This window comes from Panthera onca, chromosome A1 (genome assembly GCF_046562875.1).
Source record: "Panthera onca isolate mPanOnc1 chromosome A1, mPanOnc1 haplotype 2, whole genome shotgun sequence".
In the NCBI taxonomy this organism is placed as follows: Eukaryota; Metazoa; Chordata; class Mammalia; order Carnivora; family Felidae; genus Panthera; species Panthera onca.
Window position 1 is genome coordinate 74,995,402 of NC_138339.1, and position 24,393 is coordinate 75,019,794.

Here is a 24,393-nt window from a genome sequence, read left to right on the forward strand (position 1 = left end):
CTAAAAATAATCAGCCTAAAATAACTCACGTGCCAAAAAGAAATATTTTGAGGTAGATTCTGCACACCTTCATCTACTTTTCAACGGTGTGCATTGTTCAAAGTACATATCTCATATATTGTTGGCATTATTATTATTGAATATATAAAGTCACTAAGCCACCTAAAGTTCATAATAAACACCTAAAGTTAGTCCAGACTTCAGAAAAACAATTCAAACCATTCAGAGAAAAGATGCATATGTCTTTACAGCCATAGATTCTGAACAGAAATAAACATTTAGAGAAATAGAATACAGCAAAAAATAAATAAATAAATAAATTCTAAGTTTACAATCTTGACTCAATTTGGTCCATATGCCCATGCTATTTTCTTTTGCTGAATTTTCCTTTTTACTTATTCAAATTATATTATTTAACAAATCAGGCAGGAATTGCTTCCGTATGGCTAATCTAATCTTTGCTTTCTTCCCGCATGGAACTGTTATTTTCCTTTATTCATTTTTGCATTGTCTCTCTTTCCTCTTTTTTTTTTCTTTTCCTCTTTTATTATTAGAAACCAGTGGTTTGCTGAAACATTGGAGAAAGCACAGAATGCTGGTAACTAATACTGCACCCTGCTCCTGAAAGATACCCACTTAGAGATGTCACTGAGCCACACAAACATGGATAAGGGTAAGAAAAGTGCATCACAAATACCTCATTTGAGTTTCTCCACTCCAAGTAAAGCTAACACTAAGACCTATATGTCATGAAGCTACATCAGCAGCAGTTTCAACTCCCTGAGGACAAGGACCAAAATATCCATTATTGAAGTAAGAAGTCTATTTCCATTTTGCACTTCAGCTCTCTATTTCTGTATAAAAAATACATTAAGAATCATGCAAGTATATACTCTGCTTTTCATTCAGATAATTTTGCATGAATTATCTCAGGGCAAAAATATAAGTTAAATCCAAATGCATAAAAACAACTGCAGTGAATAAAAAAATGGCACTTAAAGTATAGACTTAAGCTGTCAACATATCCCTCAGTAGTTTACTTTACTATCAACCTAGTAAAGCGTATATAAAAAAAAGTGGTACACTATTTTGCCCTTAAAGGTTAGATTATGACATATACTAAAAGCATGACTGTTCTCGAAGCATAAAGTTGCATGCCAACGTATGTATTCTCTGCCTTCAGTTCTATAAAATGTATATTTAGAGTGGTTATCAGAAATACCAACTGATTGCAATATTCGTAACAATAAAAGAATCATTTTCTAATATAAGGCCCATATCATGGAAACACTAATTTTAGTATTTCCTAAAATTAATGTGGGAGGAAGGGTGTGTCTGTGTGTGTATCTTTAAAGGGTATTACCGCGAAAGAGAAAATGTATATACCAAAGTAACAATAAGAAAATGTCTGTATTCAAAAAGAGGTAAAGGTAAAGTAAAAAGGCTCTGTTCTTAGAAAATCATTGACCCCCTTACCCTCCTCACATATGCTGTGATTAGCTCAATAGCAATCTTTATCTAATCCAAAGTCTTCAACCTTGAAAAAGCACTCATCTCTATGCAAAGCAATTAGGGAAAAAGTGTTCCCTGCACAAAGTAGTTTCTCAATAATGATGCTTTGGCTATCCAGAACAACATGGATATGAGACAGGCATTAATGAGTCAGGTCTGCTGGAAATAGCACACATTTTAGAAATCAAAGGTTTTGCTAGAAAGGGCATAATTCCATCTCTGAAGGTCACAGAGTCCTTCACATTCACTTCATTTCTGGATATTGTATGCTGAAATTACAATCATCCTCCTAAGCCTGGTTAGCATCTGCTGAACCAGGTCAGCAAAAGGAATCCAACTTTAACACAACTGAAATTCTAATTATTTGTACATGGTCATTATTTCTGGGGAAATTATTGCAGGGGCACATATCTGTCTAAATATGTCCATTGAATTTTTATTTTCTGCTCTTTTGCTCTCAAGCATATTGCCGTTGCTGGAACAACTTACCAAGAAAAACTAAAAAAAATTCTAAATCCTTCAAAAAAAAATAGTAAAGCCGGAATACTAGTCTGAAATAGACCTACACTCCCAAACCAAGCATTAGTACTAAAATTTATGTTAAATTTTATAACCTTATACTATAGTTTAAGTTGAAAGTTCAAGACATGCACTGTAGTTTCTTCCAAAAATGGCCACGATAAGATTTCTGGTCCCATATGCTTTTCCAGAACTTTGCCACTCTCTCACCAAGAGGTGTGGTCTATTTCCCCTCCCTTTGAAATTGAGCAGGACTCTGCCACTGCCTTGACAAAGAGAATATAGGAAGAGGTGTTGTGTGACTTCTGAGAGTAGGTAAAAAAAAAAAAAAAAAAAAGAAGGCAATTCAGCCTTTGCTGGTTTCCCTCTCTTTCTCTGGGTATGAGCCTTGGGAGCCTTCTGCCAATTTGTAAGAAGTCCTGCTACCCTAAAGCCACCAAGTTGGCAAGATCACATAGAGTGACAAGAGACAGAGATGCCCAGAGAAACCTTCAAATAATTCCAGTCTCTAGTCTTCGAATCTTCCAGCTGGGTCCTACACATTATGGAGCAGAGACAAACCAGCCCACCATGCATTGAAAATATTTCTGACCCACAGAATCGCTGAAAATGATAAATGATGTTTTGTGTTACTAAAGTTTTAGGAAGTTTTATTATACCATTATAATAATTAGAACACTTCCATAAAAGAAATAAAGAGCAGGGGTGCCTGGATGACTCAGTTAGCGTCCCACTCCACTCAGGTCATGATCTCGTGGTTCGTGGGTTTGAGCCTGTGTCAGGCTTCATGCTAACAGCTCAGAGTCTACAGCCTGCTTTGGATTCTGTGTCTCCCCCTCTCTCTGCCCCTCCCTCACTCGCTCTCTCCCTCTCTCTCTCAAAAACAAATAAACATTTAAAAAATTTAATAAGAAAATGTATTAATTATTGAAAAAGAAATATAGAGCAAACTTGGGGCAAATGTTCCATTTACTGCATCTGTCTCTTGCCTTCATTTTTACTGCCTTTGAAGAATAGTGTAAACTTTCCAAATCAGTATTCAATTCCTTAATGAAATGGAACTGCATGTCCTATCAAATATACAAATATGAATGATATAATGCCCATTAAATACTTTGAACTATCAGTAAGATGAAAGTATATGTAAAATCTTTCCAAAGGAGACCAAAAGATCTGCCATTTGCCCACATTTTCTGGGACAACACCCATCACACCTCTTCCCATACATATACACACTACCTTTAATATGGCCAACAGATAAAACAAAAGACAAGATAGATACATGTCTCTCTTATTCTTCATTCTTACATCCAAATGTAGGAGCCAAAGGTAGGCTGCCTCTAAATGGGCCACTTTGACATATTGATTATTTCAAATAAAAGTTACTTAAGAGACAGTCTAGGCAAGAAAGACACTCAGGCCCTTCTCTGTACCCCTGGAAACAGGAAATAAAACTCTCATGTGAAAGGTACCCTTCCTGAAGCAAGAAATAAAGAGACATCTTTATCATCAGAGATGGGAAATTTAGAGCTGAGAAGGCTGTATAAACAACCTTTATTTACTTCTTACCAATTTATGCCACAACCCAAATTCTGTTTAAAATTCCTTACTAATTGGAGCTGCCAAAGTTAAGTTTTCTTTGTTTTGTCAAGTCCTCACAGAAGTATTGTCTCTTTGTCTAAAAAGTACAAAACTTCCAGCCTTGGTCATTTCTTTACGATTCAATTTCATTATTGAGCCCCTGTGCACATGTAATAAAACTTTGGTTCTCTGTTAATCTCTCCCTCCAGAAGATGCTGAGGGTAAAGAAAAAGCTTTCCCTGCCTTCACAACATTCCAGCTTCTTGTCCCTGAGAGTAACGTCCAAGCAAGAGAAATTAGTAACTTGAGGGGACTGTCAGAAGAAATTGATAACCTTCAATGACAAATCTCTAAACAGAGAGAAGTAATAGTTTAATGAAAGACTTGCTCATTACCTAACTTCCAATTAAAAAATGAAGGTTGACACCAAAGTTTTGCAATTCTTACATATTTGCAATCATCATCATAGTGACAGATTTTTTTTAAGGATGTATTAAGCACAGACACTTCCTCAAAGAATTTCAGGGAATAAGAAAAATGATAGTCTTAATTTCTCTGAAACTAATGTTTTATTAATCTTGTAAGTCTGAAAAACTGTTCATCTGAAAACAATCTCATTTATAATAGCATTAAAAAAGAACAAAATACTTAGGAATAAATTTGACCAAGGAGGTAAAAGATCTATCCACTGAAAATTATAAGATCAGTGAAATAAGTTGAAGAAGAAGCAAATAAATAGAAAGATATGTTATGCTCTAAATTAGAAAAATTCATGTTGTTAAAATGTACACACTATATAAAGTGATCTACAGATTTAATTCAATTCCTATCAAAATTCTAAAGTCATTTTTCACAGAAATAAAAAAAAATCCTAAAATTTGTAAGAATCACAAAAGACCCTGAAGAGCCAAAGCAATCTTGAGAAGAGCAAAGCTGTAGGCATCACACTTCCTGACTTCAAACAATATTACAAACTACCGTAATCAAAACAGTATGGTAGCAGCATAGGGGTACACACATAGACCAACAGAACAGAATCAGAACCTAGAAATAAATCCACACATACATGGTTAATTAATTTATGACAAATGAGCCAAGAATATTCAGTAGGGAAAGGATAGTCTTTTTAATAAATGGTGTTAGAAAAACTGGATTGCCACATGCAAAAGAGTGAAACTGGACATTTTTGTGAAATCACACACACATATATATATTATATATGTATGTCTTATATATATATATACATATATATATATATATATATATATATATATATATACACAAAGATACATATAATGGGATATTATTTAGCCTTAAAAAGAAAGAAATCATGTTATTTGTGGCAATATTGATGAAAATGGAGAGCATTATGCTAAGTGAAATAAGGCAAACAAAGAAAGATGAATACTGCATGGTATCACTCATAAGTGGAATTTTTAAACAAAAGGTCAAATTCATAGAAACAAAGTGGAAAAGTAATTGCTAGGGGCTGGAGGAGGTTGGTAGAAGGGTACAAACTTTCAATTATAAGATGTATAAGGTTTGAGTATCTAATGTGTGACTATAGTTGATAATATTATATTGTATAATTGAAATTTGCTAAGAGAGTAGAACCTAAATATTCTCACACACACAAACTCACACAGACTCACCCTATGGCACATCAACAAGTCCCCAGAACATGTGCTGAGGCATCCCCAGGGCCAGCGGTACCAGAGAGCTCTGCGTGAATATGAAGAGTGTCAGAAGCAGGGTGTGGAGTGTGTGTCTGCCTGCCTCCTTCACAAAAGGAGACCGAGGGAAGACCAGACGGACAGCTCCAGGCCACCTCGCCTGAGAGAAGCCTTCTGGGAACCTGCATCCAGCAATGACAATGCAACTGTGAGTGACAGTGATGACAGCATGACAGACCTCTAACCACCGGAATTGTTCACCAGAAAGGACCTGGGAGGGACTGAGCATAGCGACAGCACCAATGACTTTTTGACAGAAGAGGACAAGAAGCCATGACACCCAACAGAGAAAGGCCCTGGGGACAGAGAAGAGATGGAAATGGACTGGGAACTGGCCCTCAAGCATGGGAGGAGATAGTTGGGTTCACTGAAAAAGTTCAAAAGTCATCACCATACACCTAAGAGCTTCAGCTCTTTTAAACAGTCATGTTAATAAACGGCTGCTGGAGAAAAACAAAAATTAAATAAATAAATAAATAAATAAATAAATAAATAAAATAATTGTTATAATGTATATGTATATCAAGTCACCACATTGTACATATTGAATATCTTACTACTTTTCAATTATAAATCAAAAACTGAGAAGTTATTTAAAGAAAAACAATAAACTATCTTATGGTTATTCTGCAAACATTATAGAGCGACTAAAATGTGCAGTGGGAAATTCTAGGTATTTTGGGGTATGAGGAATCTTTCAGAGAAGTATAGTACAGGAGATAAGGTCTTCCCATAAATAACATAGAAAATGATGAAATAAAGAAAAACAGATAGGGTTTTTCAGATATTAGAGAGATTGCTTCCCTATGTAGGAGAACAGTCATGAAAGGTCTCATCAATGGATAGCAAACTGAATATTTGGGGAAGAAAATTCCGTGAAGAAAAATTAACATGTATAAAAGCTCAGAATTTGGAAAACATCATTGAGATCAAGAGTGGATAAAATGGAAATGGGATTGGAAAGGTAAAATAGGATTAATATTAAGGGGAAATATTAAGGTGGGAGATTGGAGTCTTTGAATGATAGGAAAAGTCTGAATTGATTATTTAAGAAACAGAAAACAATTGAAGATTTCTGAACAAGGGAATGACATAATATGGGTTATACTTCAAGAACAGTGATGCTTTTTGCTTATATGGCACTTTATCATTAAAAAGCATCCCAATGTATTTTACCTCATGTTTGTATCACAAACCTCTATGAGGCATGTAGAGAAGAGATTATTATCAAATAATCCACCCCAAGTCATAGTGTTATTTGGTGGCATAAGCCAGACTCAGAGCCAAGCTGTTACTAAGGTACAGCAGCAGGCTCTCTACTAAAATGCAAAGTGAGCTAGTTGGTGGTGTATGAAGACGAACTGACAAGTCAGGGAGGCTGTGAAATAATCCCTGTGAAAGATGATCAAAGTGGGGACAAGATGAGACTTGTCTCCGTGATACAGGAAGCAAAATTATCCAGGTAGAAGAATTTAAACGGCATTCTTCACTGGAAAGCAGCAATTGTAAAACCGTTGAATTTTGTTTCATATGTACTGCCTTCAAGTAAATCATCCTATGACTCTCCAGTTTATAAAAAGAGACTTTATGAAGCTCTTAGTAACTAAATTACCAGCATAGAAAATTAAATGGAAAATATACACATTCCTTCCTACAAAATAAAATCTTAACAAATTCTTATTTCAGGAAGTTTATTTTAACACTGGATTATGAAAATATCATGCTCTGACACTTACAGTGGAATGATATCAAAGCACAGTATTACAAAGGTTTTAAAATATTCAAAACATTCTAACAAGAGTAAAATTCTCCTTTGTATTCACTTCAATCACCATAAGGAAAATCACCACAAAGTAAAAGGATAAAGTGCTTCTTTTTCTTTCTCCTAAACCTTAAAACAATTCAAAAAAGTTCCATCAACAGTTTGGACTTATACATACAGATCTAATTAAAAAGCCTAGAAGTGCAGGCCAAGCTAAGTCTTAAGCATTTGAAATTGCTAAAAATCTATACGAAATTAACATGGTAAACTATGGTTAGTCTTGAAGATCTTTGCAAATTTACAAAATGCTTCCAAATCATGGCAGCTCATCTCAAATGTTCCAAGGAAGCAAGACAGTTTTGCCATATTTCTATTTTCCCATGAATGGTAATGATAATTATTCCCCCTTCCTCCTGAGTGGCTTGTGCTGTGCCTTATTACAAAGGGGGAAAACAATGATTTATAAACATTGGGCCAAAGAGAAACAGGGCCAAATGGATATACCTGAGCACCAAGAGTCCCCAGGGCAGAATAAATGTCCAGGATTTCCACACAGTATGGGCAGAGTTTCAAGAGCTATTTGAACAGAAAATGAACTAAAACAATTAAAATGTTGATGCATTTTAACTGACACAAAATCACCTTCTCTCCTTCTTAACAACTCTGCCAAAGCTATCTTCACAAGCAAATGTCAGGAGGCACAGTTCACAGTTAAGTCGACAATCAAACAAGAACAGCTGCATGTGTCTGGCACATTGGAGACTCCGAGAGCATTTACTAAACAGACAACCGAGGAGCCACATTTGGTAAGTAAGGACAGTACCCACCTTGAAGTTCATGAGAAGATATTCTACCAAAGTCCAAGAGAAAGGGGAAAGAATGTTTACTCCCAGGAATGAAAGCATTCACACTGGCACGCGTGTAAGCCTCATCCTGTGACACTCAGAGCTCTTAGTGCATTCATTTTCAATCTCTCCCAGATGCAACTTTATAGGTCGGAAATACCTAATGCTGGATATGCTAAGTGGGCCCTTCTGTCTGTAACAAGACCACCAACTGTACTGAAGGAAGTGCCTCAAATAATGAGGGAGAGAAGTGCCATCAGTGTTTCTCCCTTTATTGTAATACTATCACAGTCACTTTATCACTCAGATACCATTTTTTAAAAAGAACTCATTGAACACCGCAGAAAATACTCTTCTGCCTACTGAAAAGTATGCTGATTGGAACTCAATTGGCTTAATCTTTTTAGTGTTTTGATCTTAAGGGTTTTTATTCATCTCAGGCTTTTCTATCAAGAAAGATATTCTTGTATGATCCCTGTTCATCAACTAATTGGCTTGACTTGAAAGTCACTACATCTCTGTGTAAGTTCTTCTATTTGCAAGATGTTAAAAGGATTATAAAATCTATAATGTAAACTGCTAAAAAAAATTTTAAACTTCATTGTTAAGACTGTGGTTCATATACATTTTATTTTTTTAATTCCTATTAATTTTCAATACATCCATCATATTCTTTCCCAAGTATATATCAAATATCAACGAAAGCTTCATGTGTTCAGAGTCAAGAAAGGATTGCAACTTTCCTCCTGAATTCCCTGTCTAGGATGTTGGTTATTTTCACTTATACTTTGACCTTGATAAACTGTCTCAGCACACTAATAATAAACATAATCTCTTCAAAGAGGCATAAATCAGCTGATCAACATGCCAACTACAGTGAATAACAAGGGATAAATGAGCCTGTTGAAAAAATACCCAGAATGATGCCACTAGTGATAAGGAATTGGAGTAAGTGTATTAAAATGAGATGACCACTGTAGGGGGGAACGTGGCTGGCTCAGTCAGGTGGAGCAAGCTCTTGATCTTAGAGTCGTGAGTTCAAACCCTATGTTGGGTATAAAGATTAAATACAAAATTCTTAAAAACAAATAAAAAATAAAATAAAATGACCACTATAGTGTTTATATCTCATAGCTCTCCCATGTTGATAGGGCGCAGATATCTGTCAATATCAATATCACACGCCCCAGTGTTTTGCTGGAGGGTTTCCATACAATAAGTTAAGGTACAACTTCAGCCCAAACTCTCCCCAACCATACTTCTTCTCTTTCCCTTCACCTATTTTCACAGGTAGAATGCTGATGGTAGCTGGCCTCAGAAGCAGTTCCTGAGTATAAATATCAAATATTACACAGAAGGAATCCCTGTTTGATGTGATGTAGGTACATCAGATTTGATGACTTCCCTGATGAAAACACTAGCAGATTCCACAGTTAGTTTTCACAATAAAATCCTGGCTCCTTCCAATGGCCCTGAGTGGTTTGACTCGGGCCACACCAGCCTTCCTCCTGTACCCCTAGTGGCCATTTATAACTTTGAAATAAAAATAATAGCTACCTCAAAGGATGCTTTAAACATTAATGGAAGTTCATATTCATAAAGGACTGGGAAGTATGTCTGATACATACTAAGTGTTTTGCTGATTGTTCCTCCCTCTAGGTTTGTGTATTTTCTGTCTGCTTTATTAGGAATGTAATTATGCTAGCTCTCAGCTAAACTGGCCACTCCTCAGAGCAGCCTTCCCAAACGTCTCATCCAAAGAAGCAAAACCACTCACCTTGACAGGTTACCCTTTCCCTCAATGCCTTCATTGCTTTCTGTCATTATCTCCTTCTTATATTTCTTCCTTTCATTCTGTCATTTCTTATTATGACACAAGCTCCATGAGGGCAGAGACCCTGCTTCCTTTTGAATCTCTTGTTCTTGATATAGAACTTGAACATATATTGGGTATTTGTCTAAATATGTGTTTAGTTAATTAGTTAATGGGATCATGAGATCTGGATCCAAATTTCATTATTTGGAAAGTCTCCTAATTCCTCAGAGTTTCAATTATCTCATTTATAATTAAAGATAATTACTACTTCTCTACCTGTGCTTCAGTTGGAAATGCAAATTGGCTAATCTACATGAAAGTGCTATAGAAACTGTAAATATTACTCAAATATTAGTTGTTACTTTGAAGAAACAAGCTAAAACAGTAGAATAAGTATTAGATCACAAGTCAAAAGCCTAAATGCAACTTCCTTCCAGTCTTTATTCTGAGACTCTGAGTAAACGTACTTCCCTGAGCATCTGATTCTTCATTAAAGAAGGATGGTAATTTGGTTTTATGAGAATTACATGACTCATCTAGACAATCATAAAAGTCGTGTGAATATGTATAAAAGGTTACTTACAAAATAGTGGAATCATACCAAGACAGCCTTCCCATTCCCCTCACCTTGATTATACTTTAGACAGGCATCTCTTTGACTATAAACCCTGATTTCCCTTTCTTAGGGCATTTTTTTTAGAAAACTTGCAATTGTAAATTCTTTCTCTGAGAGAAATCTTCTCTGAGCCTCTTGTAACCCAAAGATATTTTCCTCTAAGACTTGGGAACCATCCACTTGAGAAGTAATCATCAACAAAGATACTACTCCTAACTCTGAGTTCCATAGGAAGGTAGGAGCCTAATTTTGATGAGCAACAATTAGCAAACACAGATTGTCTAATCACATTGACCAGTGTCCTCAGGTATGTTTCCATGAATTCACTCCAGTGCTTAAAAACTCTTCTACATTTTATTTCAACAGAATTGAGTTCACTGTCACCTTTATTCCAATAACTTCAATTCCTATTACAATAGAATAAAGACTTCCTTGACAGTTTAAACTGTCTGGTGAAATTTTTCTTTAAACAAATTATAGGACTGTAAACAATGGCTCCTTTGGATTAGATTGAGTTTATCACAAACTCCACCAAAACAATCTGGATCAGACTGAGTCGTGACCATCTCTCTCAAACTTTTCTATCCTCAGGAGTATATTTTTAGAGCAGTTTTAGGTTCACAGTAAAATGGAGAGAAATATATAGAGATTTCTCAAATAATGTCCTGCCCCCACACATGCATAGCATCCCCTGTTATCAACATCCTCTACTAGGGTGATACATTTGTTACAACTGATGAACCTACATGGATACATCATAATCACCCAAAGTCCATAGTTTATCTTAGGATTCACTCTTGGTGTTGTACATTCTATAGACTTGGGCAAATGTATAATGACATGTATACAGCATTATAGAATCATACAGAGTATTGTCATTGCCCTAAAAATTCACTGTGCTCTGCCTATTGATTCCTCCTTCCTCCACTCCCTGCCCTAACCCCTGGCAACTTGGGTTTTCCTGTTTCCACAGTTTTGCCTTTTCCAGAATGTCATATAATTGGAAGCATACAGTGTGTAGCCTTTTCAGATTGGCTCCTTTTACTTAGTAATATGCATTTATGCTTCTCTGTGTCTTTTCATGACTTGATAGTTCACTTCTTCTTAGTGTTAAATAATATTCTATTGTGTAAGATATACCAGTTTATTTATCCATTTGCCTAATGAAGGACTTGTGGTTGCTTCCATGTTTTGGCAATTCATGTGCACGTTTTTGTATGGACATAAATTTTAACTCCTTAGGGAAAACACCAAGGAGTGAAATTGCTAATCACATGATAAGTGTATGATTAGTGGACTGGAAACTGTCAGAGGCACCTGAGTGGCTCAGTCGGGTAAGCATCTGACTCTTGATTTCGGCTCAGGTCACGATCTCATGGTTCATGAGATCGAGCCCCACATTGGGTTATGCTCTGAGAGTGCAGGGCCTGCTTGGGCTCCTCTCTCTTCCTCTCTCTCTGTCCCTCCCTCATTTTCTCTGTCTCCCAAAATAAATAACTAAACTTTAAAAAAAAAGAAAGAAATGTCAAACTGTCTTCCAAAATGGCTGTACCATTTTGCATTCCCATCAGCAATAAATGAGAGTCTTTGTTGCTCCCTCTTCTTGCCAGCATTTGGTGGTGTTAGTGTCCTGAATTTTGGGCATTCTCACTGTAAACTGATAATTCACTGTTGTTTTAATTTGTATTTTTCTGATGACATACAATGTGAAGCATCTTTTCACATGCTTATCTGTCATATTTGGTCATCCTTCAATCTTTTCTCATCTTCTCATTTCTATGTCAAATACATCTAAAAGACCATCACCTCCAAGTTTCTCCTTAAAATTTATGTTCACATGCAAATAATTTGATGACAGTGATTGTTCAGTTTGATTGTAAAATCTTTGTAACACTTGTCATTGTTGTCATTCAACATAACTCATTTCAGTGCCTCAGTCTCTACTCCTGTGAAACGAGTAAGCTGGATCAAACAATTCCTTTCTAGTCGTGTTATTTGGGGAATCTAAAATGTTTTTCAGAGGCTTTCTCAATATCTTGATACTGCATCTATAATCCCTTTGGATGCTTAAGGGAAGATACAGGGATGATAAGCCCTCTATGCAGAACATGCAATGTAACTGCCCTGCATAATTTTTTTAGGTTTGAAATGTATGGATTTTTACAATTTTCTTCCCATAATCACTACTATCCTGAAACTATATTTACTAGCAATCTACTTAAACCTCTCTGGGATAAATTCAGCTCTGAATGACACATGGTGAAACCAATTTTAAATACTGGATGTCAAAATTAAATCGACACTTATTTAGCAGGAAATTATGACACTGCTTTAAATTTCCAAAGATTTCTGTTGCTCTTTTTAGAAGTTATCAGTCCTATGAAAAATATCACATTGCTGTCCTGGATTTGTTCTGAATTTAGACTTACTCATCTCATACCTTGCCTGTGGGTCTCCCCAGTTCCTGAACTTCTCTGCTCAGAGTATCCCTAAGTTTAGAACCATTAAAGCATCTGCTTTCAGGAGATACATTCGGAATTTCCAGACAGAAATACCCATGAAAATCAAACCAAAGGTGAGTATCAGAGTAAATCAGATTTATATTTGACTCAGTGACTGATTTTCATTTGATCAACTGCCTGATTTCTTTATCATCGTTTTGCAGGTGAGTCACCGTTAAATGTCATGGTTGCTTTATGTCAAAACAAAGTGAAAATCTGTTACTATCAATCTGTGAACATAAATTCAAATATAGTAAAAACTTCCTTGAGAACCTATGATAAAATCTTAGCTTTTCAAAGAACTAATCAGTACAAACAGAACACAAAGAATGCCCTCCATGTTTCATTTGATTTTCCATTTTGCAACCATTTGATAGTGACTGTCTTTTTGATATCATAAACAGTTAGCAGACGAGTATAGAAGAAACAGTTATTCCTTAGATATAAATATTATGGGTTAAGCTCACTGCAAATCAATGTAATACAAGAATCTTAAAGAAACAAAGTACAAAGAGCTCCAAAAGAAGCAGACACTTGATATTGAACCATATAATATAAAGTAACATTTAAATGGTTTCAAATGACTTATTCCTTTTTAAAAAATAATTCTAAGTAATCTTTTAGATTTCCAGGATATATTCCCAAAAAAAATCTTAATAATTACTTACACTTATTCATTAGTAATCAGAAAAAAGAAAACATATCTAGCATTTACTGAACATATACATTGCTCATTTATTCTTCAAAACAGCCTTACAAGGGAAGAACTGCTACTTTCATTTTATAGATGAGAAAACTAAGGCTTGGAGTGCCTAAATAGAACTTATCCAAGAACATAAAATAGAAATGTTAGAGCCACATTTGAAATTAGTTCCGTTTAACTCGAAACCTATCCTTTTTTCTTTATACTACACTGCCTCTGGCATTAAAAGAATGTTCTACTATCAGGAGAATAGAGGCAATGTTAAAAAGAAAACATCCAATCTTGGTGATACATGTGATCTGTCCTTCAGTTTCAGCAAAATGGGAGGACTGAAGTGAAGCCTAGGTTTGATTTAGAGGCTTTGCTATGTTGTTTCATTAGACAGGGGAACTACCAAGCAGTACGTTTTATATGGTTTCTATGAAAAAGGATTTGGGGACTTGATAATGGAGGTAATTGTGCTTAAAAACATTTTGAAATAGATTAAAGAGATAACAGTGAGAAATCAAACATCTCCGTGCAAATATAATGGCAGCCCATGTTCCTGGCACAGATTTTTCTTAGGAGTTTGCAAAGACATAACTACAATTCAGGGCCAGAGATAACTCTTTAGTTACAGATGCCACAGAGAAATTTGTTTCTGTAGCCACATTTATGAAACCCAATTGCCACTTTGTCCATACCCCTGGAAGAAAGACCTTCTACAATATTTGGTTGTTTTTCCTAAAGCAATGTTCTAAATTTATTGCTCGCAAACTCAATGACCTTAAAAAGAAACTCTCAGTGCTGCCTGAAATTAGTGAACATTGGAATTAGATGTTGTTACTTTAAAACTCATCTTGTATTTCCAGACTCATTGCCTACGACTCTCTCATGTGGACTCTTGTCTAGCAAATGGTGGTTAATAACTATCCTAAACCCAATCCATCCTTGAATTTGTTCATGCTGCTCTCCCTAGCTGAAAGAGTCATTTCCCACTGTAATACTACCACCAGTACTGCCTAAAGAATCCCTAGATTATCACTATTACTTGCAAATAATAGAAAATCCAAATGGGGTGCCTGGGTGGCTCAGTCGGTTGAGTGTCCCACTCTTGATTTTGACTCAGGTCATAATCCCAGGGTTGTGAGATGGAGCCTGGTATCGGGCTCCACACTGAGCATGGAGCCTACTTAAGATTCATTCTCTCTCTCTCTCTCTCTCTCTCTTTCTCTCTCTCTCCCTCTGCCCCTCTACCCCACTTGTGTGCCCTATGTCTAAACTTAAATATATATAATATTTACTTGTCTTAAAAAATTTAAAAAGAAAAACCATGAGTTAAATAATAAAGATCTTAAAAATACCTAAATTATACAAATGCAGAGGAACTCAGTTGCATGTTTTGGTTAATTTTCTGTCACAACAGTTTTCAAAGAACGAGTGTTTTCCTTCTTTCATTTGTATTGTCACCAGTCTGCTGGGATTCATTACATAGCTAACAGTCAAGACCACAGCTGCTGGAATTAGACTACTTAAGTTCAAACTCTCCTGCTTTATAACCTTCAGAATACATATATAAGTTCTCTGAGCTTTAGTTTTTTCATCTATAACATAGAGATAAAAATAATTTCTAGGATTTAATGACTTAGTACATGTAAAGTGAGGATTTAATATTCTAACAGGAAAAACTAAAAACCTTAAAATAGCACGGGGCACATAGTATTTAGCAACATTTTCTATATGTTTGTGCTCATGAGAAAACGTAGTGTCTGTCTGTCTCTCTCCTTTCTCTTATAATTAGAGACTAAAGATCTCCTAGAAGCTACCAAGTAGCCATATCTTACAGGTCATGTCTATGCCTAGCTACAAGGAAAGCTGGGAAAGGGAGCTTCTGGTCTGTTGTGGAGTCAGGGCTCTACCATGAAGGACATAGAGAAAAGTCATTGCAGGGAAAGGAGTGACTGTTGTATATTCAACCAAAGATGGCTGTCAAAATCACTCGTTAGCCCTCAAAAAATCACTAGTTATTCAAAGGTCTATCTAAAACGCTCCTCCTTTTATGAGGCCCTTCCTGATTTCCAAACCAGGAATCATTTTTTTTTCCTTTTTCAAGACCTCTAAATAGTTATGCAAAGTGTCAAAATCAATCATGTATTATACTTTAAAAATATTTAAGAGAATTTAAGGCTGAATGAAACTATATAACCTAGTTCGATCAACTTTGTGATGATCAAATTACATCTGTAACATACAAATCAATTAAAATAACCAAAAAGAGTTAACCATTTAAATGTTTATCCTCCATCAGGTATGATAATAAGTGATTTATCGAAGTATTTTATTTACTCTGCACAACACTCTTACAACATTGGAGTTGCAAATAGACTTACTTTACAACATATTCCCAGTAAACCTCCTCTCTCTTGACCCTTTAACAAATATAGCTATTTTGCTACCCAATTTAATTCTCACAATGAAATCGAAACTATAAGCATACACACACAATTAAAAAGATTTATTATGGAGAAAATGCCTTAAGAAAGCTGAAACTAATAATTCTCTAACTCCCCATTTTTCACTGGGGATTGATAGCCATTTTGAAAGAAAAATGGTTGAATGCTCAGATATTTGTTTACAGATTTGCTTTTTATTCTTTCATTTAGTACTGTTTAGAGTTTGCCAAATTTTAGTATAGAAGAGGTACCGTGAAGCTCTGTATATACAAAACAGTGGTTGCAGTATTTCGTAAGTGATAGGACATTTTCAAGCATAACATTGATTATATGGAATTACCATTTTACCCTTTATTTTAGAAAGTAACTCAAGTATAACATGTGAATCCATTGTACTACTACCATTTTACAGATCAGAAAATAGTTTTAAAGAGAAAACATTAGTTACCCAAGGACATAGAGCTAGTAATTAGTTTAAGTGTGTAATTATAACCCCTATTTGGTCTGACCCAGGGTCAAAGTGGCTAATAACTACAGTTCCTGCTTATTGACCTCCACCTACAGTGTTAATACCTTCAATGCAGAAATTATCTCTTGGTGTTGCCCTAAGTACATAGCCTAGTGTTTTATGAACAGAAGATACTTAAGGTATATTTGTTGTAATGAGAACTCTGAAAATTAATCACAAAAAAATTCTGATAGTGGTCTTTGCCTTTCAAATGCTCCAAGTCTTGGAGGAGAAACAGGAACCAAAGTTGACTAGAGTTAGCAATAAGAGAGACATTCTACCCTAATACTGGCAGTATAAATAATAGAGGTTTTACCTATGCCTCTTTTCTTTTTGAGAGAGAGAGAGAGAGAGAGAGAGCAAGAAGGTGAGGGGCAGAGAGATAGGGAGAGAGAGAGAATCCCAGGCAGACTCCACACTCTTATTGCAAAGCCCATGCAGCGCACCATCCCACAAACCCTGAGATCATGACCTGAGCCAAAATCAAGAGTTGGATGCTTAACTGACTGAGTCACCCAGCCTCCCCTGTGTATTTTTAATTTTTTTAATGTTTGTTTATTTTTAAAAGAGAGAGAGCACACACATGCACGCCGTGGGGGGTGGGGAGGAGCAGGGGGGAGGGATCCGAAGAGGGCTCTGCGCTGACAGCAAATAGGTGTCTTCTCATAAAACTAAAACCTAACTTATGACCTACTCTCATCCTCTTTGGCATTCTATATCATGTTTAACACTTAATCCACAACTCTGAGTATGAAAAGCAAACTACATTCATTCTGTTTATTTGAATCAACTTAAATCTAACTCTAAGCCTTCATCTCTCCAGTTGATAAATCTAATCTTAATTATTATTTCCAAGGCTCTACTCACACTCTCAACAACAGTCATGACAAAACTCGTGCAGCACCAAAGTTAAGATGTGTCCCTCTGGTCATTAGGCATCTGGCTTTCCCTATTACTGCTGAGATTCCTATGCTTTGGCCTACGTGGTCTCTTCAGGGCTATGGTATCTAGAATCCAAATCCCTAGGAATGTTTAATTTTATGTGTCAACTTAGCTAGGCCATGGTACACAGATATTTGATCAAACACATCTGGATGCATTTTTTTTTTAATTTATTTTAACGTTTATTTATTTTTGAGACAGAGAGAGACAGAGCATGAACAGAGGAGGGGCAGAGAGAGAGGGAAACACAGAATCTGAAATGGGCACCAGGCTCTGAGCTGTCAGCACAGAGCCCAACGTGGGGCTCGAACTCACAGACCGTGAGATCATGACCTGAGCCTAAGTCGGAAGCTTAACCGACTGAGCCACCCAGGCGCCCCTGGATGCATTTTTTAAGGAGATTAACATTTAAATTGGTAGACTTTGAGTAAAGCACTTACCCTCTATAACGCAAGTGGGCTTCATCCAATTAGTTGAAGACCTTACGACAATGACTGACCTCCCTTGAAAAGAGGTAATTCTACCTCTTCTTATATGCAGTTTAGCTGCAACATCAACTCTTCCCTGCATTTCCAACCTGTCAGCCTGCTTACCTGCAGATTTCAAACTTGCCATCCTCCACAACAGTGTAAACCAATTCCTTAAAATAAATCAACCTCTGTCCCTCTCTTTCTTTCTCTCTACTTCTTTCTCTCTCATACACACACACACACATACACACATATATGTATGTATCTTCTGTTTCTATGGAGAGCCCTGACTACTGTAACACACTAGGTGTATCACATGTCAAACTATTCTGGAAGTGATCTTTAATATTGAACGATAACATGGACCTTCCTCCCCTTCCAATTTCCCAGAATACTCAGCCATCAACTGATCAAATTACCAAGGTGATAAGACTCCATTATTCATGTTCTTGTTCCCATGGAGACCTTTTGAAATAATTAACCACTTTTAATGTTTCCCTTCCTTTATTAACTTAACATGCACTTTTAATTAATTCAATTTAAGGAGACATAGGCAGACAGACATCATCATCATCTTGCCCAGATTAGTACAAGAATAACTTTACTAATTTCTTTGCTTTAACTTTTCCATTCTCCATTAAGTAGCCAACATGATCTTTTAAAAACATAAGGCAACTCATGTTATTCCTCTGCTCACAATATTCCTATGGATTTTCTCCATTTATGGTAAAATTTAAACTTATTGTCATCATGGCTAATTGGGCCCCAGCTGATCTGACCTCTGCTACCTCTTCAAATTTGTCTCATACACTACCCCCTGCACAACAGCCACAATGCTCACATTTCTGTAGCTCAAACAATCTAAGCTTTATAAGAAAATGGCATTTTAGGTCTTTGGTAATTGCTATTAAAAAGGCTTGGGATGCTTTTCCCCAATATATTCTCTTACTGGCTCTACATGTCCATAGGGGCAGAGTGAAACAGTTCCCTCCTCAGATAGAACATCATTGCCTGCCTAGTGAAGCCGAACCACCCATAGCACCCCTCACTATCTTCTCACAATGGTTTATTTTCTTCACGACACTTTTTTATTTTCTAAAATTATCTTGTTTATTTGTTTACTTGTATGTTATCTGTGTCTCCTACTAGAATTTAAGTTACATGAGAGTGAAAACTGTCTGCCTTGTTGATGCCAAATTTCTAGGGTCTGGCATAAAAATCATTTAATAAGTACTTACTGAATGAAGAAATCCAAACAAGGCACTATCCTCTTTCAGCAACAAATATTCTTGAGGCAGCCAAATAGTAGTCACCTATTAGAAATGGAATCCAATTTTTTGTGTGTGTTTTATTCATTTTTTTTTTTTTGAGAGAGAGAGAGACAGAATGTGAGCAGAGAATGGACAAAGAGAAGGGGAGACATAGAATCCAAAGCAGGCTCCAACCTCCAAGCTGAGCTGTCAGCACAGAGCCCAACGTGGGGCTCAAACTCACAGGCCAAGAGGTCATGACCTGAGCTGAAGTCAGATGCTCAACCAACTGAGCTAGCCAGGCACCCCAGGAACGGGATACAATTTAAAGACTTGTCCTCAGGAATAAAGCAAAAGATGAATTTCCAGGGCAACACTAATCAAGAGAGCAAAAGTGCATTATATTCTCAGCCTGAAAACAAGATCAGCTGAGAAGTACAGGGCAGGACTGAGCCACCAAGAAAATGGTAAAGTCTGGCCAAAAACAGGCAGCTGCTGAAGCAGAGATGAGAGAAATTCATCAAATAGATCAGGGTTCAGCAAACAGTTTCTATAAGGACCCAGATAATAAATATTTTAGACTTTATAGGCCATAAGGTCTCTGTCACAATTAATCAACTGTTTCCATACAAAAGAACATATAGGTAATATATATACAAATGAATGTGACTGTGTACCAATAAAAAGTTAATTATGGACACTGAAATTCTGAAATTTGAATTTACTGAAACTTTTAATTGTTTTATTTAGAGATAATTATAGATTAACTCAAGTTGTAAACAATACCACAGAGAGGTCCCACACACCCTAAACCCTATTTTCCCAATGGTAACATCTGACAAAACTATAGCATATTGATAATAATATAATCAATGTACAGAATATCTACAGCACCACAAAGAACCCTCATGTTGTACTTTTATAGCTACACACATTTCTGTCCCTCAATCCTCATTCTTAATTCCTAGCAACCATTAATCTATTCTCCATCCTATGATTTTGTGATTTCAAGAATCCCATAATACAACTCTTTTTATAGAGCATAATTTTCTGGGGAATCATCCAAATTGTTGCATGTATCACATTTGTACTCTTTACTTCTCAGTAGTATATCATGGTATGGATATAATTCTATAGTTGTTCTTTCTTTCTAATTGCTTTTGGTTTTATTATCTAGGTACTCCTAGCTTCCTAAGTTAAGAAATGTTCTCCCTCTTCTATTTTCTGAAAAAGATTGTGTAGAAATGGCATTAATTTTTTAAACTTTTGGTAGAATTCTCCAGTGAAAGTATCTGGGCTTAGATATTTTCTTTCAGAAATTTTTACATTACAAATTTGTTTCCTTAATATTCATAGGAATATTCAAATGTCCCATTTCATATTGGATAAGTTGTGGAAACTTATACTTTTTGAGGAAATCAGAAATCATCTAAGTTGTCAAATTGATGTATATATAATTGTAGTAGTCCCTCATTATCTTCTTGATATTTAAAGTCTCTATAGTGATAGGACCTATTTCATTCCTGGTAGTGGTAATGTTTTATCTTTTCCTTCTTTTGTCAGTATTGCTAGATGTCTGTCAATTTTATTGATCTTTACCAACAGCCAGTTTTGGTTTCATTGATATTCTCCATTGTTTTTTCTGTTTTCAATTTTCTTAATTTATGCTCTTTATTGTTTCTTTTTCTTCTTTTGGTTTTAATTTGGTCTTCTTATTATAGGCTCTTTACATGGGATCTTAGATTACTGATTTGAGACTTTTCTGCTTATTTAAGCAGTGTTATAAATGTCCTTTTCAAATCTGCTTTGTGTCCCACAAATTTGCTTTAATATTCATTTAATTAAATTATTTCTTTTTTACTTTCTCTTGAGACTTTCTCCTTGACCCATAAATTATATAGAAGTATGTTGTTTAGAACTGTGTGTATTTCCAAGTGGTTTGGAGACTTTCCTGTTATCTTCCTGTTATTTGTGTCTAGTTTAATTATATAGTGGTAAAAGAACAAATTCTTTCTGATTTCAATCCTTCTAAATTTTTTGAGATTTGTTTTACACTCAGAAAAAGTGGTCTATCTTGGTATATGTTCTGTGGACATTTGAAAAGAACGTGTATTCTTCTGGTTGGTATAATGATCTACAAATGTTGATCATATCTTATTGGTTGATAGCAGTGTTATTATTTTATTCTTCCCAATTTTCTGTTTATTTTCTCTGTCAGTTGCTGATATAAGAGTTGTAATAAGTTAAATGGTGACCTCAGAAAATATCTCTTCACTCAGAAGGAGTGAGTGTGACCTATTTGAAAAGAGGGTTCTTTACAGATGTAATTAAGTTAACAATCTTGGGATGAGATCATCCTGAATATAGGGTGGGCCTTAAATTCAATGACAGGGGTCCTTATTAGAGAAAGGGACAGATAGATTTCAGACACAGAGATACACACACTAGAAGATCATGAGAAAATGGAAACAGAAATTGATTTTATGTGTCTATAAGCTAAGGAATGCCAAGAATTTCTGGCAACTACCAGAAGCTAAAAGAGATGCATAAAACAGATTCTCCTTAGAGACTCCAGGAGAAAAAAGAATTTGCCAACACTTTGATTTGAGACTTCTGACTTCCAGAATTGAAAGAAGATAAGTTTTTATTATTTTAAACTACCAAGTTTCTGGTACTTTGTTAAGAACTCTAGGAAGCTAATAGAAGGGTGTCAAAGTCTCCAACTATAATTATGAATTTGTTTATGTCTTTCTTAAGTTCAATCGGTTTTTGCTTCATACACTTTGTAGCTCTGTTGTTTGGTGCATACATATTTAGGATTTTAATATATATGCTATTAATATACTAATGTTCACATGATCTTTAAATATCAACCTAACTGTTTTGTTATATTTAAAGTGAGCTTTTGTAGACAGCATAAAAGCAAGGTCAAGTTTTTATATGTGTGTCTTTTAAAAATCCACTGTGCAAATCTCTCTCTTAACTGGTATATTTAGACCAGTTATATTTAGTGTAATTTTTGATATGGTACAGCTTAAGTCTGCCATTTTATTTTTTGGTTTCTTTTTGTTCATTCTTTTTCCTGTTTTACTCTGGATTACTTGAACATTCTTTTAGAATTCCATTTTGATTTTTCTACAGTTTTTCAGTATGCTGTTTACATTGTTTATATAGTAGTACTTCTATCTATTACAGTAAATATAAATAACTCATCACAGTCTACTGCTGTTAACATTTTACCAGTTAATACAATTTATAATTTATAAATATAGTTGCCTATTTTATAATTGCCTTAAATATTTCCTATACATATTTGTAGAACCTTATCAAGACAGTACTATAATGTTAGCTTTAATTATGAAACATAATTTAGAAATCTCAAGAGGAGAAGAAAATTTTATAGTGTCATCCATATTTTTGCTATTATCATGTTGTTTATTTCTTCCTGATGTTCCAAGATCTTTCTTTTACCATTTCTTTTCCGTTTAGAGAGTGTTATTCAGTCATACTTTTCAAGTAAATCTGCTGGTGACAAATTATCCTAATTTTCTTTCACCTGGAAATGTATTGATTTCCCTAACATTTGGAAGGATATTTCCACCAGGTAGATAAATCTATATTAATAGCCCTTTTCTTTGAGGGTTTGAAAAATGTGTGCTACTTCCTTCTAACCTACATGATTTGTGATGAGAAATACACTGTCATTTGAACTGTTTGTCCCTATTAGTAAGTAGTCTTTTCTCTCTCATTGCTTTCAAGAATCTTTTTTTATCTTTAATTTTCAGAAGTTTGATTATAATGTGTGTGTGAATTTCTTCGTGTTCTGGGCTTAAACAACTTCTTGGCTGAGTTTTAACATATTTAGGAAGATTTTAGCCATTATTTCTCGAATACCTTTTTAGTCCCACCCTCTTTCTCCTCTCCTTTCTGAAGAGAGTGTAATGATGCATTAGATCTTTTGCTATACTCCACATGTCCTGAGGTTGTTTTTTTTTTTTCCAATCAATTTTCCCCTTATTTTTCAGACTATGTAAATTTTATTGTTCTATCTTCAAGTTCAGTGAATCTTTCCTCTGATCTTTCTATTCTGGTGTTGAGTCCTCTCATTGAGTTTTTATCTCAGTTATTGTATTTTTAGTCCTAAAATTATCATTTGTTTTTTTTCTTTATATCTTCTATTTCTTTGATGAGAATTTCGATTTCGTTGTTGAGACTATTTTCATTTATTTCAACTGTGTTTGTAATTTCTCATGAAAGCATTTTTATGAGGCTGCTTTAAAATCTTTGTCAGATAATTCTAAGATTTTTGTCATCATGATATTGGTACCTATTGATTTTTTTTTCATTGAAATTGGGATTTTCAACTGGAAATAGGGCATATTCAGTATTATGTTATGAGATTCTGGGTGTTATTTAAACCCTCTATTTTTAGCTGACTTTTTTCTGCCTCTACTCCAAAAGAAAAATGTGGAGTACTACCCCCTTATTACTTTAAGGTGACGGTAGAAATCCAGGTTCCTCACTTGAGATCCACTCACTCTCAAGGGCAGAAGGGCCTCCTTGATACTGCTGGCAGGATGGGAGTTCTGTATCCCCATGAGGCCTCCACAAATACTACCCTGGTTGAGTGGAACAGGAGTACCTCCACTGACACCATGGGTTGGTAGGGAGTGGCCTTATCATACCTGGGTACTGGTGAAAGTCCCAAATCACCACTAAGCCTCCTCTGACACAATCACAGTGGGATGGTGGAGACCCACCTCATTACTACTAGATAACAGTCTAGACTCCCCACATGGTTTCCACAGATACTAGGGAGATGGAAGTAGGGACACACACATGGTCCCTGGTAGAAAAACCAGGGAGTTTGGAATGCCTCATTACAGCCTTGCAAGGGTTTCATTCTCAGCCTTTGTCAGAAGGGTTGGGAGTTGGACTAGTCTTCTCTGTGGTGCCTGGCTGAGTATAGTGGTTATTGTCAGAAAATTTTCTGTCTTGCTAAGCTGTTCCTTTCCTAGTGTATGGATACAGAGATGAGGCTTTTGATGTTGTTGTGTGACCATTGACATTTCCAGTTCCTTCAGCTCCAAGTATAGGCTATAAGAGGTGAAAAGAAAAGAAACTCATCACAGCATCATAGTGTTATTGTTTGGATCCTGTGGACCCTAACTGGTCTGTCTTTTTCTATTTTTCAAGGTCTTTT

At 35.6% G+C, this 24,393-nt stretch overlaps 1 pseudogene; it reads left to right on the forward strand.

Annotated features, from left to right (window-relative positions):
- The window catches only part of LOC132680382 (surfeit locus protein 2-like), an 80,313-nt pseudogene extending 74,535 nt beyond the window's left edge, over nucleotides 1–5,778 (forward strand).
- The last annotated feature ends 18,615 nt before the right edge of the window (nucleotides 5,779–24,393 follow it).